Raw genomic sequence first — 17054 nt, forward strand, 5'->3', positions numbered from 1 at the left:
AGTTTTACAGCAATTTTACCATGATTTTGATGCATTTTATTGCCTGCGTTTTTGCCGTGGTTTTACCATGATTTTACAGCGATTTTGATGCTTGTTATTGCCTACATTTTTGACACTGTTCTACCTCTATTTTACCTCGATTTTGATGTGTGTTATTGCCTGCGTTTTTGACACGGTTTTACCGCGATTTTACTGAAATTTTGATGCGTATTATTGCGTGCGTTTTTGCCGCTATTTTATTTAGTTTTTTGTCTAAATTTTGATGCATTTTTTCAGTGCATTCAATGCACAGAGAATTGACATGCTGAAGATTATTTTCTATTTTGGCCTTTGGTGCATTTTGCAAAAATGCACAGAGAATTAACAACTGATAATTATTTTCTGCACCAAATCTGCAAGTCAAAAAATACTCAACATGTGCATGACACTTCACGTTTCTCATTCACTTTGCTGCAGAGTTGTTGATGCGTTTTTGAACAGTGATGAATGTTTTTCGGAGCTAAGTAAAGATAATAAAGAGAAAATTCCCACACAGCACTAATGCCATGAGATCACTTGAGCGCTCGGCTGATCATCAGCTGTTTGAACTGCAGTAACCTCAGCCGGCAGCTTCTCGCGATACACTGTGGGAGCCATAGCTCCTGTCAGTGTATCGCCGGCTGCCTGATAGGTCACATCTTTGGATGTGGCTGTGCTATCAGTGAGATCATCGTGGGACACTCGGTATATGGACTACAGCAGACAGGTGAGGGTGAGGTTAGTTTATTATTTTACCTTTATTGCAGGTGACCATGGCTTTAGGGATTAGCAGTAAGGTGAGTTTTTACAGGGGACGAGAACATTGGGGTCAAGGTGTAGGTAAGTGGTAGGTGAGTTTGATGTGTTTATTTTTATCTAAATAATTATTTATTTTAACTTTTTTTATTTTACTTTCACTTTCACTGCACAAGTGCACTGATATGAGAATACTTCTCCCATCAATGGGGCTTGTGTACAGGACAGGACAGGAGGTGCCGGATGATGGGGCTAGTAATCCCATCAGCCAGCGCCTATCACCCACAGTAATCTTTTTACTGCGGGTGACTGTCACAGCTGTGGGGATCATGCTGACATCTGACTGCATGATCCCTGCAGCGCTGTTACCAGTGCTATTGATCCTACCACTGGTCACATCCACTGATTCCCGCGGGTCACTGTTACAGCTGCGGGGATCATGCTGACAGCTGACAGCATGATCCCCGCAGAACTGTTACCATCGCTGGTCACAGCCCCTGATTCCCGCGCTGTCACGCAGATGACAGCGTGGAAAACCAGGGATGTTCGGGGCCATGTTTGAGTTCGGGTTCGTGATCGTGTGCCCGAACACAAACATTTTTTTGATGTTCAGGTTTATTCGCAGAACCCGAACATCATAACATTCGCTCATCTCTAGTTGGGACCCTTCAGTCACCTGGCCCCCATGGATATGCTCAGAGAAGCCAAGTTGGGACCATCCGGTCACCTGGCTCCATGGAGACGTTTGGAGAAGCCAGGTTGGGACCATCTGGTCGCCTGATCACGTACCTCAATGGACAGTCAGCTTCCTTGTCAGTAAGCTTGTTGTTACCTCCTCTCTGTGGGTTCCCACCAAAAGCAGGGTGCCACTAGTGCGGGATAGTCAGCCCTGGAAGCCCTGAAGTCGCAGCGGCTTTAATCCTGCTGAGCCAGTGGAAGGGTGAATCTCTGTAATTTCACTATCTTGTGTATTTGCTGGGACTGTTCTATATATGTTATTGTCTGTTTGGCGGTTCAGTAAAGTATTGCCACACTGTTTAACCCTCACCCTGTGTTGTCTGAGTAGTATTCTGCCTATGTGTCTCCTCACAACCATATCAAATTTATATAGTTTTTATTTTTTTTTAAGCATGCTACAAATGTTTTTTTTTTGTATTTAAACAATAGGAGTGATCGCAGGTTCAATGGGGACTATAACAAAATGTACACGCAATACTTCTTTATTCTCTATGGAGCCATGTGATGTTACCACGCTTCTGTCTAATTACTTAGATGCTCCAGTCACTATTGCACAAGTCATCTAAGCAGTTAAACTTCAGGAATTGGAGCTAGTTCCAATATCTGAAATTACATGTGGATGCAGGTGGATAAGCCAACTCTGTACACCGGCACCCAACACGTATTGCATATCTATGTCACATTTTGAGAAGCAGTTCATTGGCAGAAAACATAAGTCATGAAAACAGCAAAGGGCAGAAAGTATTTTAAAAAATGTTACAACTTTTCAGCAGATTTATGCTAAATGTATTTTTTTTTTTCTTAATGTTTCTTTTTTTATTTTTCATATCATGATTTGTATTAAAAAAATTAAATCTTGCAATTTCTACACTTGGCACTGGGGCTTATTTTCAACTAACTTACTGGTACTTTGTTTAAAAAAAAAGTATTACAGTCCCAGAAAGTTCATTGATTAGATGGAAAAATACACTTACTTTCCGTAAGCCATATATTAAACTGTTAGCAGTAAGAAGAATATTTATGACAGCAAACAGCAGCGTACACACCAACACAATGCAAAGAATGTGTTTCATCTCAAGACTCTTTAACTGTAAGGAAGTCAATGCCCTTTAACCATTGCAGCGCCAGCAGTGCCTGGTTGACAACATGTGACGTGTTTATGAGCTGCTAGACAAGTCAGCAGTTTGCCAATACAATATTTAGAATTACTCCAGTCATCACTTTCCATAATGCTAATAACTTCATGACATATTTATTGCAAACAGTATGTGTTAGCAACAAAAAAAGGCACTCATTTATGTTCTCAGCTTCTCTCCCCAGTCGTGAAAAGTAAAATAGATTTTATTTTCCTATTTTATCTCGTGTTCTTACTTTGCAAATATGTTGAGATAGACACAGGGACAGAATTACTAATTCTGTGTAATAAACATAGTAATCTTAGGCGTCATTCAGACGTCCGTGTTGCACGTACAGTACAGACCAAAAGTTTGGACACACCTTCTCATTTAAAGATTTTTCATGACTATGAAAATTGTACATTCACACTGAAGGCATCAAAACTATGAATTAACACACGTGGAATTATATACTTAACAAAAAAGTGTGAAACAACTGAAAATATGTCTTATATTCTAAGCTCTTCAAAGTAGCCACCTTTTGCTTTGATGACTGCTTTGCACACTCTCGGCATTCTCTTGATAAGCTTCAAGAGGTAGTCATCGGAAATGGTTTTCACTTCACAGGTGTGCCATGTCAGGTTTACTAAGTGGGATTTCTTGCCTTATAAATGGGGTTGGGACCATCAGTTGTGTTGTGCAGAAGTCTGGTGGATACATAGCTGATAGTCCTACTGAATAGACTGTTAGAATTTGTATTATGGCAAGAAAAGAGCAGCTAAGTAAAGAAAAACAAGTGGCCATCATTACTTTAAGAAATAAAGGTCAGTCAGTGCGAAAAGTTGGGAAAACTTTGAAAGTGTCCCTAAGTGCAGTTGCAAAAACCATCAAGCGCTACAAAGAAACTGGCTCACATGAGGACCGCCCCAGGAAAGGAAGACCAAGAGTCACCTCTGCTTCTGAGGATAAGTTTATCCGAGTCACCAGCCTCAGAAATCGCAGGTTAACAGCAGCTCAGATTAGAGACCAGGTCAATGCCACACAGAGTTCAAGCAGCAGACACATCTCTTCAACAACTATTAAGAGGAGACTTTGTGCAGCAGGCCTTCATGGTAAAATAACTGCTAGGAAACCACTGCTAAGGACAGGCAACAAGCAGAAGAGACTTTTTTGGGCTAAAGAACACAAGGAATGGACATTAGACCAGTGGAAATCTGTGCTTTGGTCTGATGAGTCCAAATTTGAGATCCAACCACCGTGTCTTTGTGCAACGCAGAAAAGGTGAACGGATGGACTCTACATGCCTGGTTCCCACCGTGAAGCATGGAGGAGGGGGTGTGATGGTGTGGGGGTGCTTTGCTGGTGACGCTGTTGGGGATTTTTTCAAAATTGAATGCATACTGAACCAGCATGACTGCCACAGCATCTTGCAGCAGCATGCTATTTCATATGGTTTGCGTTTAGTTGGACCATCATTTATTTTTCAACAGGACAATGACCCCAAACACACCTCCAGGCTGTATAAGGGCTATTTGACCAAGGAGGAGAATGATGGCTTGCTACGCCAGATGACCTGGCCTCCACAGTCACCAGACCTGAACCCAATCGAGATGGTTTGAGGTGAGCTGGACCGCAGAGTGAAGGCAAAAGGGCCAACAAGTGCTAAGCATCTCTGGGAACTCCTTCAAGATTGTTGGAAGACCATTTCCGGTGACTACCTCTTGAAGTTCATCAAGAGAATGCCAAGAGTGTGCAAAGCAGTCATCAAAGCAAAAGGTGGCTACTTTGAAGAACCTAGAATATAAGACATATTTTCAGCTGTTTTACACTTTTTTGTTAAGTATATAATTCCACATGTGTTAATTCATAGTTTTGATGCCTTCAGTGTGAATGTACAATTTTCATAGTCATGAAAATACAGAAAAATCTTTAAATGAGAAGGTGTGTCCAAACTTTTGGTCTGTACTTTACATGTGGTATATGTTTTTTTTTCACGGATACAACACATACCCATTATAATCTGGTGCTGTTCACATAGCTGGGTTTTTTAGAGGAAGGTGTGCCCATGCAAAACACACTGAGACATGTTTTTTTCTGGCAGCATGGAAAACAAGGGCGAATACAAGTCTATGGGTCAGTGAAAAAATGCAGTGGCAACTGTGGCATCTGTGTGCTATCGATGTGCTGCCCATGTTTAACATTGCAAAGTAAGGGAGACTCTTTATAATTTATTTTATTTATTTATCCATCCGTGAAAAATACTGATGACCACACTGATGGTAAAAACAGACACACTCATAACACTGATGGTAAAGACGGACACACGGATGACACACTGATTGTAAGAACGCATACACGGATGACACACTGATGGTAAAAATGGACACACGAATGACACACTGATTGTAAGAACGTATACACGGATGACACACTGATGGTAAAAATGGACACATGGATGACACACTGATGGTAAAAACAGTCACACAGACCACACACTGATGGTAAAAACAGACACATGGATGACACACTGATTATAAGAATGGACACACTGATGGAAAAAATGGACACATGGATGACACACTGATGGTAAAAACAGACACATGGATGACACACTGATTATAAGAACGGACACACTGATGGTAAAAATGGACATGGATGACACACTGATTATAAGAATGGACACACTGATGGTAAAAATGGACACACGGATGACACACTGATGGTAAAAATGGAAACGGATGACACACTGATGGTAAAAACGGACACACAACTGACACACCGATGGTAAAAATGGACACATTGATGACCACACTGATGGTAAAAATGGACACACAGATGACACACTAATTGTAGAAATGGACACATGGATGACACACTGATGACACCGATAAAAGTTTTACAGGTACATGTTTAAACATGGACTTGTGAATGAGGCCTTACAGAAGACAGTGTGAAAACACATACAATTTATCATCATTGCTGCTGAATGCTACATCTTGTCCTTTTGGAGACTGTCTTGTCCAATGCTTCTCAAACTGTGAGGTGGGGCTCACTGATGAGATGTCCACTAGCTGATAGAGTACAGCTCCAGATTGGCTTTCACTCGATTTTACAAACCTTTGATTTAGCCACATGTTTAACTCCTTTATTGCTTTTTTTCAGCCAGTTTAAGACTGGGCCATTTATTTGTGTTCCTGACCAGGCTCATTATTTTTGTACATGCAGTTTAAAGAGCTATACAAATTTTTCTCATTTGGATATTCAAGCAATTTGTTCATCTTTTTTTGCGATACATGGGACTTCATTATTATGTCACCGTCATATCATCTCACTTTCTATTGCTGATACATTTAGAAATAAAAGGAAATACTTGTCTGTTTTTCTCATTTTTTTTAATGACCACAAATATTACTAAAATATATTTAAAAATGTGTTCCCCATACTGTAACAAATATTTTTATATATCAGACACATTTATTTATTTTTACAGGGGCTAGTAACAGCAAGTTGGATTGACAGTGACATTTTTATTTATTGTTTTAATTAATGTATTTATATTATATTCATTTATTTTTCATTTAATTTACGTGAATTTGTGAACATGACTGAATTTGTGAATGGTTGACTACTCCGAAGGTCGGACCCTGGCGGTTACTTCCCACCCCAGTCCTTTGACTAATAAGTCTCTCCATATACACAAAAGTAGGGAGATTCTTTCAATTTAGGGGAAGGGTGTAAGGAGAAGCCACTGGGGATTAGTTTCAGACTAATCAGCCAAGACTCATACTCCATGTTGGGCTTCCCAAGGTATGCTTTCTCTGTAACTTGCTTTCTCTGTAACTTGCTCCAATAGCGCAGCCAGTGTCTAATTCATTCTGTCCGTAGTTCAGGCAGTGTGAAATAGATGATAGGTTCCCTTTTGGTATAGATTGCCAAAAACCTGCAACACACCTTTCGGTAAATTTGGCATATTACACAATCACTCTGAATTTCTCACAATTTGAGACAAGATTCAGAGCTTGTATTCATAATTTTGCTGATTACATAGATGAAATCATCCAGCATTTCTTGTCAATGTCTACACAAAGTTTACAGAGAGTTGAACATTTCTGGAATTTCTTCCTGGTTAAAATGCATTTTTGTTTGAAACATTTTGCTTTCTAAAGACAATCATCTATTGATCAAATAAAAAACATGTACATTACCTAAATGTACTGTACCTTTAGACATATTCAACATCAGAAACTGCCAAATCTTTACAATTAGATCTTTGTTTCCATTTAATTGCAGCAATTTGATGAAATAAATGTCAGATTTAATTACAGTATCATCAATTAGTTGATCACTTGGTGCGGTCGCTTTGAAAGTGTCACATTTTCTTATAATCTCAAATAATACTTAAATATATGTTTTAGACAGTTATTTACAGTTCGGTTCACAAATCAAACATTTTATTGAAAACAAAAAGGTTAAAGTAAAGGTGGAGCCTTCAGTCTTAATATCAGGGTGCCTTAGGATGGGTGGAGAGTCTGGGTTGGCAGTCTGTCTAGACATACCTTCACTTTGCATAATCAAACCTCATTTAGAATTAGATTGTATTTTCAAGATCTTTTATGCTATAAAATACGATAAAGCCATAAGTAATTGTAAAAGTGAGCTAAATAAAGAGTGACATCTGCTGGTTTTATTAGCAAAATGCTTTAATTCTTTTATATAAGTGAGATAAATATTTGAAATTCTTATGCAGAAAATGTAGTTTTAGCCCAAAACTGTACGTTATACACACACTTGTATACAAGATATAATATCAAACAGCTAAAGTTTTCTTAATCTGTTAATCTAATGAGAAAATATTCTGAATACTTATTACACCATAGTTCCCTTAAGTATTTTGAAGAATTCCTGCCTGACATAATTAAAAACGCCCATAATAGCAATTCTACTATAACATGTTACTTATAGTTGTATTTTTTAACCATATTCAGCAGTTCTATATTACAACAAATAAACTTCATCAGTCCAGCAAAATCTTAAACAGCGCCCCCACATACTCAGTTGCAATATTAATATCTTTTAGTGGCAGAAGGCCCTTAGACCCTTGATCGACTATGGCTAAGGTACGACTGCTGTCATATTAGAGAACCGCACATGCAGCTGGTATATATGATAATCAGAAACTTTCTTTTTCCGAGCAAGAGTCAGAGAATAAAACCAAATCTGCTATAGATTCCCATCTGTCGCCCCATTTTACTTTTGATAATCCGTGTTCGCAGCAGGGATGGGCAAATCATTTGTGCAGCCTTTATGGCCCAAGAGGTAAAGGGGCCCATTTGCAGGTGGAATTATGCATAATAATGAGCTATTGGACTGCAAAGGGTCCATATACTCTTCTTGCACAGGATCTCTCTTCTGTCTGTCTGCCAGTGGTTTGCAAAATATAGGTTTACATAAGTAATGATCTGTATTGTACTGATGGAATAATGGGGGATCTTGTCAATCTTGTGTTCGAAATCTGAAGTAAAATTATCAGATGAGGTAAGAAATTGGGGCACTGGGTGCTGAAATTGGAAGAAAGAAAATATATTTGGAGAAAGAAAATATATCAGTTGTGATGGTGTCTTGCTTACCAGAGGTTAGAGATGATGTGATATTAAGAACTGCTTGTTTGTGTGCTTTAAAGTCTTTCTTGGATACAAAATTGAAGGTTATCATACTTTTTTTTGTCAGATTGGGCCAGAGCTGCCTATTGATTCATTGAGTTTTGTTGTGTGAAAGGGGTCGATAAAGTTGAGAGCCAAAATAAATGTGGTGTTATAGAAAGTAGTGTCATTAAGAAAAGAATAGACAGAGAGTGGTAGAATAGACAGAGAGTGTGTGTGTTTGTCTGGGAATGAAAGGTTCCTTCAAGGGTGTCTTTGTAACGGGTCTGGGAGGTGGAACCTCTGAGCTACTATACAAAGGGGCAGCCCTTGTAAGGAAGCGGGTGGCTCCCAGGGAAGGCGGGCAGATAGTCACGGCAAGTGACAGGGACAGTCTCTGGATAGATGGGCAGGAGATCACGGCAAGTGACGGGAACAGTCTCTTGACAGGCAGGTGGTCACGGCAAGTGACAGCAGGGTAGGAGTCTCTTAGACAGGCAGGTGGTCACGGCAAGTGACAGCAGGGTAAGAGTCTCTCGGCTGGCTGGCAGGTGGTCACGGCAAGTGACGACAGAGCCTCCAGGTAGGCTAACTGGCGGGAAGCAGGTGAGCGCTCCCAGGTGAGCGGGTAAGAGTCTCTCGGCTGGCCGGCAGGTGGTCACGGCAAGTGACGGCAGAGCCTCCAGGTAGGCTAACTGGCGGGTAGCAGGAAGGTATCAGGCAGGTATCAGGCAGGTATCAGGCAGGTGCTTCCTGATCCGCAGGCAGACTGGTCCATAGACAGACTGGCGCATGCTGGTAGACAGACTATCGGATCGCAGGGAATGCAAGCAGGTAGACAGAGCTGGAAAACAGACTGGCAATGGGACCTGAGGGCTGAAGCAGAGGTGAAAGGCTTTGCAACAACTTTGCTCGGGCACCTCCATTTTGGAGGAGGTGCCTTATATATGGGAGCTCCACCGGCAATTGGCCGGGGACTCCTTAGGACGGCACGCGCGGCCCCTTTAAGAGAGAGGGAGCACGCGTGTGCCCAAAGCACAGTGCCCGGGAAGCGGCGAGCGCTGCCAGCAGCGCGGGAAGAGGATGCCGAGGACGGAGCAGGGAGGTGAGAGGAACGGCGTCTCTGCCTAGCAGGAGGCAGGGACGCCGACGCTACAGTCTTAGTTTCTCCTCTGTTTAAAGAAGGAATTTTTAAAAAAGGAGGTGGGTCACTGAAAAAGCAGTGACCTGTCATTCAAAGACCAAAGGCAGGCGGAGGACCAGGGAATCACAGACAGGGAGGAGAAGACCCTGTGCACAGTCCCGCCCCTTTGCTCCAAAATCTAATTAATTAAAAATTTCAAATGGTGATTAAAGAACAAAAGCAAAGTGGATTTCTTCACTAAAGGTATCAATGCAATTATATCAATGCAATCAATGTGTTATAGTGCTATTACAGCCATATCTATACTTTACATTACAAAATCGTGCTGACAGGTTTTCTGTAAATTAATTTTGATGGGGAAAAAAGTCGAATAAAAATAAGGTTTAATATGTGTCTTTCTTTGTAAGTGGCTATTGAGGATCACCATGATCAGCTAAAGGAGAAATTATGTGGTAAGATTTTTTATGCTGCATAATGGCATGTGTCATGTGAATAATGGTAGGAATGTCACTTGAAAGTGTAAGAGCCAGGTGGTGGAGTAACTGATGAAGGTGGTGGCAGGGCACAAAAAAAATCAGGTGCGATCCCCTGCTATAATGTTCTTTTTCTGCCCCACCTGGCCAGGAGATGTGGTATGGTCAGACCATGTTCCTGTACAGTAAGACACAGCTATTACACAGTACATGTGCAGGTGCAGGTGCACATTTATTAGATTATCTCAGCACCGGAACATTTTTTTTAATACATCCATTTGTGGAACTTGTTTTTGTTCCAAGAACCATTGATTAAAATGAACTTTGTGGTACAACCCCTTTAAGGGATTACAAACTTTGGTGGTAGTTGATTCTTGATAGAAAGGTAATATGATATTGAGAATATGCTGAGGAAGTCACTGGTTAAGTCACGAACAGGAAAGAAAAGCATTGAGAGCGTTAGTAGGTACAAGTAAGATATGGCATGAGGAGGTTGTATGTATTTGGAAAGGAGCATGTTTATAATATGATGTAAGAGGAAGATAGATGGGTTTATGAAAAGAAGGGAAAGATAAGTACTTTGCTAGATGTGTGGATAAAGCTGCATTTACAAGGAGAGATAACTGTGATTGAGCATTTTCAGTGTAAACAGGCTGATGATCACGCGATGAGCAAGCAAAACACTCATTCATCAAGTGAAATGATCTTTTGTGCAGTGGAAAAGATTAAAGTTCTTGGAGGTGCATTGTCCTGTGTAGTGATGAGCGAGCATGCTCGCTACTGCTCAGTGCTCGCCCGAGCATCTCACAGCATCTCGGCGCACGTCGAGTATTTCCGTGTTGCTCGGGCGGGAACTCGGGTACCCTCCCTGCATGTTTGGTGCTCTTTAGAGAGCCAATGAACATGCAGGGATTGCACTGTAACGCCGTAGCCATGTTGGTTGTGGGCATTACAGTGATTGGCTGGCTGCACAGCGTCATCAGGTCCATATCAGACCTGGCGCCGCCTTGCTCGTCACAGTCACTCCGTGTGTCAGTGAAGCAATTCAAAGCAGTTTGCTGGTCAAACTACTTACCTACAGGCCAGGTATTTAAAACTCTGTTTTCTCCATCACATGGATCACATATAAGTTTGCTCCAAACTCGGACATTTGTAGTGAGCGGGAAGATACTGTCCTCCATTTAAAATTGGCAAGGCACGTGGCAAGGGACGGGGAACTGGACGTGATGGTAATGGTGCATGCAGAGGCCGAGGACAAGGCCATGGGCAAGCCGAAATTGTGCCACAACAAACACCCAGATCTTCTCGCCTGACCTTCCTGTCCCAATTTCTAGGGGACCGCAGCACACCACTATCGAACCCAGAGCAGTGTCAAAAGGTTGTTGGTTGGATAGCGGATAATGCTTCCAGTGACTTAGCCACCATGACCACCAACCTGTCTTCCACGCGGTCAAGTCTCAGTAGCAGTGAGTCTGGACTGCATATTCCTCACCCTGATCCTCCTTCCTCCCACCATGCCGAGTACCCAGAGACAACTGATCCCACACTTGGACACTCTGAAGAGCTGTTCACGTTTCCATTTTTCCATTCCATTTTTATAGATTCGGGCAGCTTGCCCTGTCCACTTGAAGCGGGGCAAGAGGAGATTGCGTATAGCGATGCCCAAATATTTGAGCATCCACGGTCACACGAAGGTGATGGTGGGAAAGTGTCACAAGAGGTGGACGATGATGAGACACAATTGCCAGAAAGTCAGGAGGAGGACCAGGATGCGGAAGTGGAAGACGAGGTGGTGGATGATATAGTAACTCACCCAACCTGGCAGGAGGACATGCAGAGCGAGGACAGCAACACACAGGGGGAGGGAGGCAGAGCACCCCAACAGGCAGGAAGAAGCAGTGTGGTAGCCGCAGACAGAAGGCAGGCAACTGTTCCCCGTAATACAAATACGAAGGAAGTTGCCAGTACAACTGTTAGGTCTTCCCAAGTCTGGTTGCTTTTTAAAGACTCTGCCGATAACCCCAAAAAGGCCATTTGCAGCACCTGCCAGGCCAGCATCAGCAGGGGTGGAAAAACAACCAGCCTGACCACCACCAGCATGATCAGGCAGATGGCAGCAAACCACCCGACTTAGTGGGCCGAACCCCAGGGTCCAGGAACAGTGTCTGCGGGTGGCACCATTGCTTCTTCCGCTGTTGTGCATGCAAGCCAATCCCCTGTCCATGGTGCATGCAAAGATGCCTCCTGCCCTGCACCTGTCATTGCATGCTCTCAAGTAGCAGCATCATGAAGCACGTCCATGTCCTTATCCCATCGCAGCGTTCAGTTGTCCATACCCCAGTCCTTGGAACACAAGCGCAAATATGCTGCCAATGCCCCACAGGCCACACTACTAAATTCTCACATTTCACGACTGCTTGTGCTCGAAATGTTGCCTTTTAGGCTGGTGGAGATGGAATCCTTCCACAACCTTATGGCGGTGGCCGTCCCTCGGTACTCGGTCCCTAGCTGCCACTATTTCTCCCGGTGTGCCGTCCCCGCATTACACAAGCATGTGTCCCAAAACATTAGCCGTGCTCTCAACAACGCAGTTACCGGTAAAGTCCACCTAACCACGGACACATGGACAAGTGTTTTTGGGCAGGGACAGTAAATCTCGCTGACGGCACACTGGGTTAACATAGTGGAAGCCGGGATCCAGTCGGACCTTGGGACGGAACACGTCCTCCCGACGCCAAGGATTGCGGGCCCTAGGTCAATCAGGGTTGCCCCCACGGTCTACAGCTCCTGCACCTCATCCTCCTCAGCCTCCTCCTCTTCAGCCTCCATCTCCGAAATGACCAAATCAGTCGCAAGCTGGAAGCACTGCAGTACTGCCTCGGCCAAGCGGCAACAGGCTGTGCTGAAGCTAATATGCTTAGGTAAAAAACCGCACAATGCTGAAGAGTTGTGGACAGCTCTGAAAGAGCAGGCAGATCTGTGGCTCACACCGCTGAACCTACAGCCAGGCATGGTTGTGTGTGACAATGGCCGGAACCTGGCGGCGGCTCTGAGGCGAGGCGAGATCACGCTCTTACCATGCCTGGCCCATGTGCTTAACCTCGTGGTTCAGCGGTTTCTCAACTCCTACCCGGAGCTGCTGGATCTGCTTGTTAAAGTACGCCACCTGTGTGCCCATTTTAGAAAGTCAGCTACAGCTTTCGCCGCCCTTGCAGTGTTTCAGCAGCGTTTGCAGCTTCCGGCTCACAGACTAGTGTGTGATGTCCCAACGCGTTGGAACTCTACAGTACAGATGTTGGAAAGGATTTGTGAGAAGAGGGCAGTTGTTGAGTACCAGCATCAACAAGGCCGTCGGTATTCAGTTCAGACTCCACACATAAGACCTCAGGAGTGGACATGGATGTCAGACATATGTACCATCCTCCAAAACTTTGAGGACTCCAACAAGATGGTGAGCGGTGATGACGCCATAATTAGTGTCACCATCCTACTTCTCTGTCTTCTGAAACGCTCTCTGCTCACAATCAATGAGGATACATTGCAGGTGGAGCACGATGGAGCTAGGAACCATACAGGGTGATTACACACAGCCAAGCCTCATCTCATCCCAGCATGGATTGGGTGACAATGAGGAAGAGGAGGAGGAGGAAGGACGGAGCTAGTTTCATGCGCTATAGACGGTACTACCTGCACAGCTGTCATACTGTCTGTTCAGCGTGGATGGCCAGAGGACAGAGAGGAGGAGGAGGAGGAGGCGGAAGAGGAGGAGGAGAGTATGGTCAGTCATCCTCTTGGTGAGGACATGAAAGTCTTGCCTGTTAGTAGTCTGGCACGCATGGCTGAGTTTATGTTACGCTGCCTTTCCCATGACCCTCGCATTCTCAAATTTTTGGGTGACAGTCAACACTGGTTGGTGATACTTCTAGACCCACGCTACAAGGAGAACTTTATATCTCTTATTCCTGAGGCAGACAGGTCTACAAAAATGGGGCTGTACCAGAAGGCCCTTGTTGCGGAACTATTAAAAAAATTCCCATCTGAAAACGCTGGCGGCAGAGGGCACACTTCGTTGGACAACCAAGGAGTACAGGCGAGAGAGACACAACTTCAATCCAGCAGAGGCAGGGGAACACTGTCAAAGTTCTGAGAGAGTTTTCTCAGACCCTCCCATCGCACAGGCCCTGAGTCGTGGGGTACTCTCACAAGGAGTGCAAAGTTTGGGAAGATGCTGAGGGAGTACCTTGCCGACCGTACCAACATCCTCCGTGATTCCTCTGTGCCTTATAATTATTGGGTATCCAAGCTGGATACGTGGAATGAACTGGCTCTCTATGCCTTGGAGGTCCTGACCTGCCCTGCCGCCAGCATTTTATCAGAGCGGGTTTTTAGTACTGCTGGTGGAATTATAACTGATAAGCGCATCCGCCTGTCAACTGAAAATGCTGACAGGCTGACTCTTATAAAAATGAACGAGGGCTGGATTGGGCCAGACTTCTCAACACCACCGAATGATAGCAGCGTAACATAAACTCAAATCCAGTGTCTTTTCTTGGGAGGTGTATTTGACTCGCCCCCTGGGCCGTGGGCCACTCGGATCCGGGCAACAGGGCAATAATGGGGGTAGTAGTGGCAACCCGGTCCGTGGCTCAGGGTGGTCAGACCAGTGGTAGTCTACTATGTTTTGCAATGTCCGACTACGCCACCCGTGGATTGCAGTCAGGGTTAACCGCCGCTGCAGTGCAGACCGCTGGGGCAGATGTAGATGTGCAGCACTGGATAGTACAACTCCCCACGGGAGGAGTATGGCCCCAGGGCAGTATATAATGGATGATGGAGGGGATGATTCCGACAGCAATAGCCAGGAAACGGAGGCCTCTTAAACAGTTCAGGGTCTTTATTAGAACAGGTGAAGCGACCCAAAAACAGGCCCGCCTAGGAGCAGGCCTGGATGTCTGAGAACAAGTGGGAAGCTGGCCCTGATCAGGGTGAGGGTGTAGGCCTACCATGCTCTCTGCGCTCTCTCTGGCTATTTCCCTCCTCGTGTTGTAATAGCCCACGTTCCAGAGCTCACCGTGTCTTCTCGCCCATATGGCTGGCGACTTGGGTCCCTTTTTACTCTTGGCCTGGTGTGGCTTCACCGGTCCCTTCTGCTGTGGCGGAACCTCCGGGCTTCTTAGGCCAAATGTCATACAGTCCCCTGCAGACTGGTTATTTGCTGTAGGACTTGGAATCCTAACAGCCTCGCACACCAAAGTCCGGAAGATTAGCTTCTCTATCTGCCAGGACAGGCTCGCTTCGCCTCTTTCCCCTGGCTCGTGGCTCTCCTACTGCCACACGGCCTCTTAGGCTGCAACACAACTGTCTGCTCCTGCTCTGGGACACCTCTCAATCCAGAGACAGGTTGTCCAGTTCTCCTCTAACCCTGCCCCCAGTTCCAGCTTTTATGGGGCAGCCTGCTCCCCCTACTGGCCTGGGACAGGAGGTGCTGCATGCTAATGGTCCCTTGACCAGAGAACCTCCCCCTTGCTCTCAGACACAGCTTTATTATACATTTGTGGCATCCAGGCCAGGGTGACACATATTCCCATGCACCTTTTCACACCCACACATGGGTATACTCTTCCTGATTTTGGCTATTTGCTCTTGTTCTCCTCCTTCTCTTCATCCTCCACCACCATATCACAAAGGGTGACCGTGGTCCGTGATGTAAAACCCACATAATTTGTTTAAAGGGTGTTTATGATGCCCTTAAAAATTTTTTTTTATACAGTATGTTCATGTATACCCCCCAGGGGTAAATGTTTGTCAGCCCATACACTTAGTGCATGGGCTTTACAAGTATAGGAGGCCCGCTCCTTTCTAATGGGAACATTTTTTTATGAGGCCCTCCTCCACGTCTCTTCCAAGGAGCATTGAAGTGCCTCCAAATTTTTGGCAGCCCTTGCATTCACTGCATAGGCCAACACTATGGGAGACTCTCTCCTTTCTAATGGGAATTTGTCGTTACTGTGGCCCTGCTCTATGTGTCTTTACATTCTTAGTGGGGTTTTTCCTAAAATTGGTCAGCCGTTGGACTCACTGCATACCTATAACTGTATTTCAGACCGTCTCCTTTCTAATGGGAACATGTCGTACCTTGTTACTGTGGCCCTGCTCTGTGTGTCTTTAAATTCTAAGAGAGGTTTTTCCTAAAATTGGTCAGCCGTTGGACTTACTGCATACCCTATAACTGTATAGCAGACCCTCTCCTTTATAATGGGAACATGTCGTACCTTGTTACTGTGGCCCTGCTCTATGTGTCTTTAAATTCTTAGTGGGTTTTTTCCCAAATTTTGGCAGCCCTTGCAGTCACAGCATGGGCATTAACACAATAGGAGACCCACTCCTTTTATAATGGGAACATTTTTTTTACTGAGACCCTCCTCAATGCCTCTTAAAAGGGGTATTGGGTTGCGTCCAAATTTTTGGCAGCCCTTGCAGTCACTGGATACGCAATAACAGTATAGGAGACCCACTTGTTAATAATGGGAACAACAAAGCATAGCCGGCTGATGGCTCTCTAATAGAGATGAGCGTTGTTCGACTCAAACTGTTCGCCAATCTCAAATTCGAGCTGTTTTGGGCGGTGTTCGAGCCGTTCGGCGAACACGAACGATTTGAGAAAAATTCGGCTGTTCGAGGTTATGTTCGAAAACTGTTTGTGCACCAAAATCATAACTGGATTTTTTCTCAGTAATGATGAAAATTAATGTTAATACACAGTTTGAGTGTACAGCGGGGCGGGGGGAGGGGCAGGGGATGGATCTCTGCAGGAATAATGAAGATCTCCATTTTTTTTTCTCTTTCCCGCATTTACAGTGGGGAGATGCAATCTGTCAGCCTATCAGCAGCGCACACACAGAGCGAAGTGCTTTTTTTCACACAAGCAAGGGCATGTGTCATTGGCAGTGTATGTCACATGTCCTTGCCCTATAAGACCCAGCCATTTTCCCCGTCGCCACCATTTTCTCACTGCTGCAGCTGCGTGTTAGACGGCACCGCTGTTGCTGTGTGCACTATACCTTGTTAATTTCAAGCCAATTTTCGCACAAATCTACAGATAGCTTGGGAGTAGGGAATAGTTGTGATTGCAGTCCTTTTAAGGACTAGGTTACAGCATTTCCTACGACTT

Source organism: Phyllobates terribilis, unplaced genomic scaffold (genome assembly GCF_046119375.1).
Source record: "Phyllobates terribilis strain yellow unplaced genomic scaffold, ASM4611937v1 Scaffold_3__8_contigs__length_932513732, whole genome shotgun sequence".
Taxonomy (NCBI): Eukaryota; Metazoa; Chordata; class Amphibia; order Anura; family Dendrobatidae; genus Phyllobates; species Phyllobates terribilis.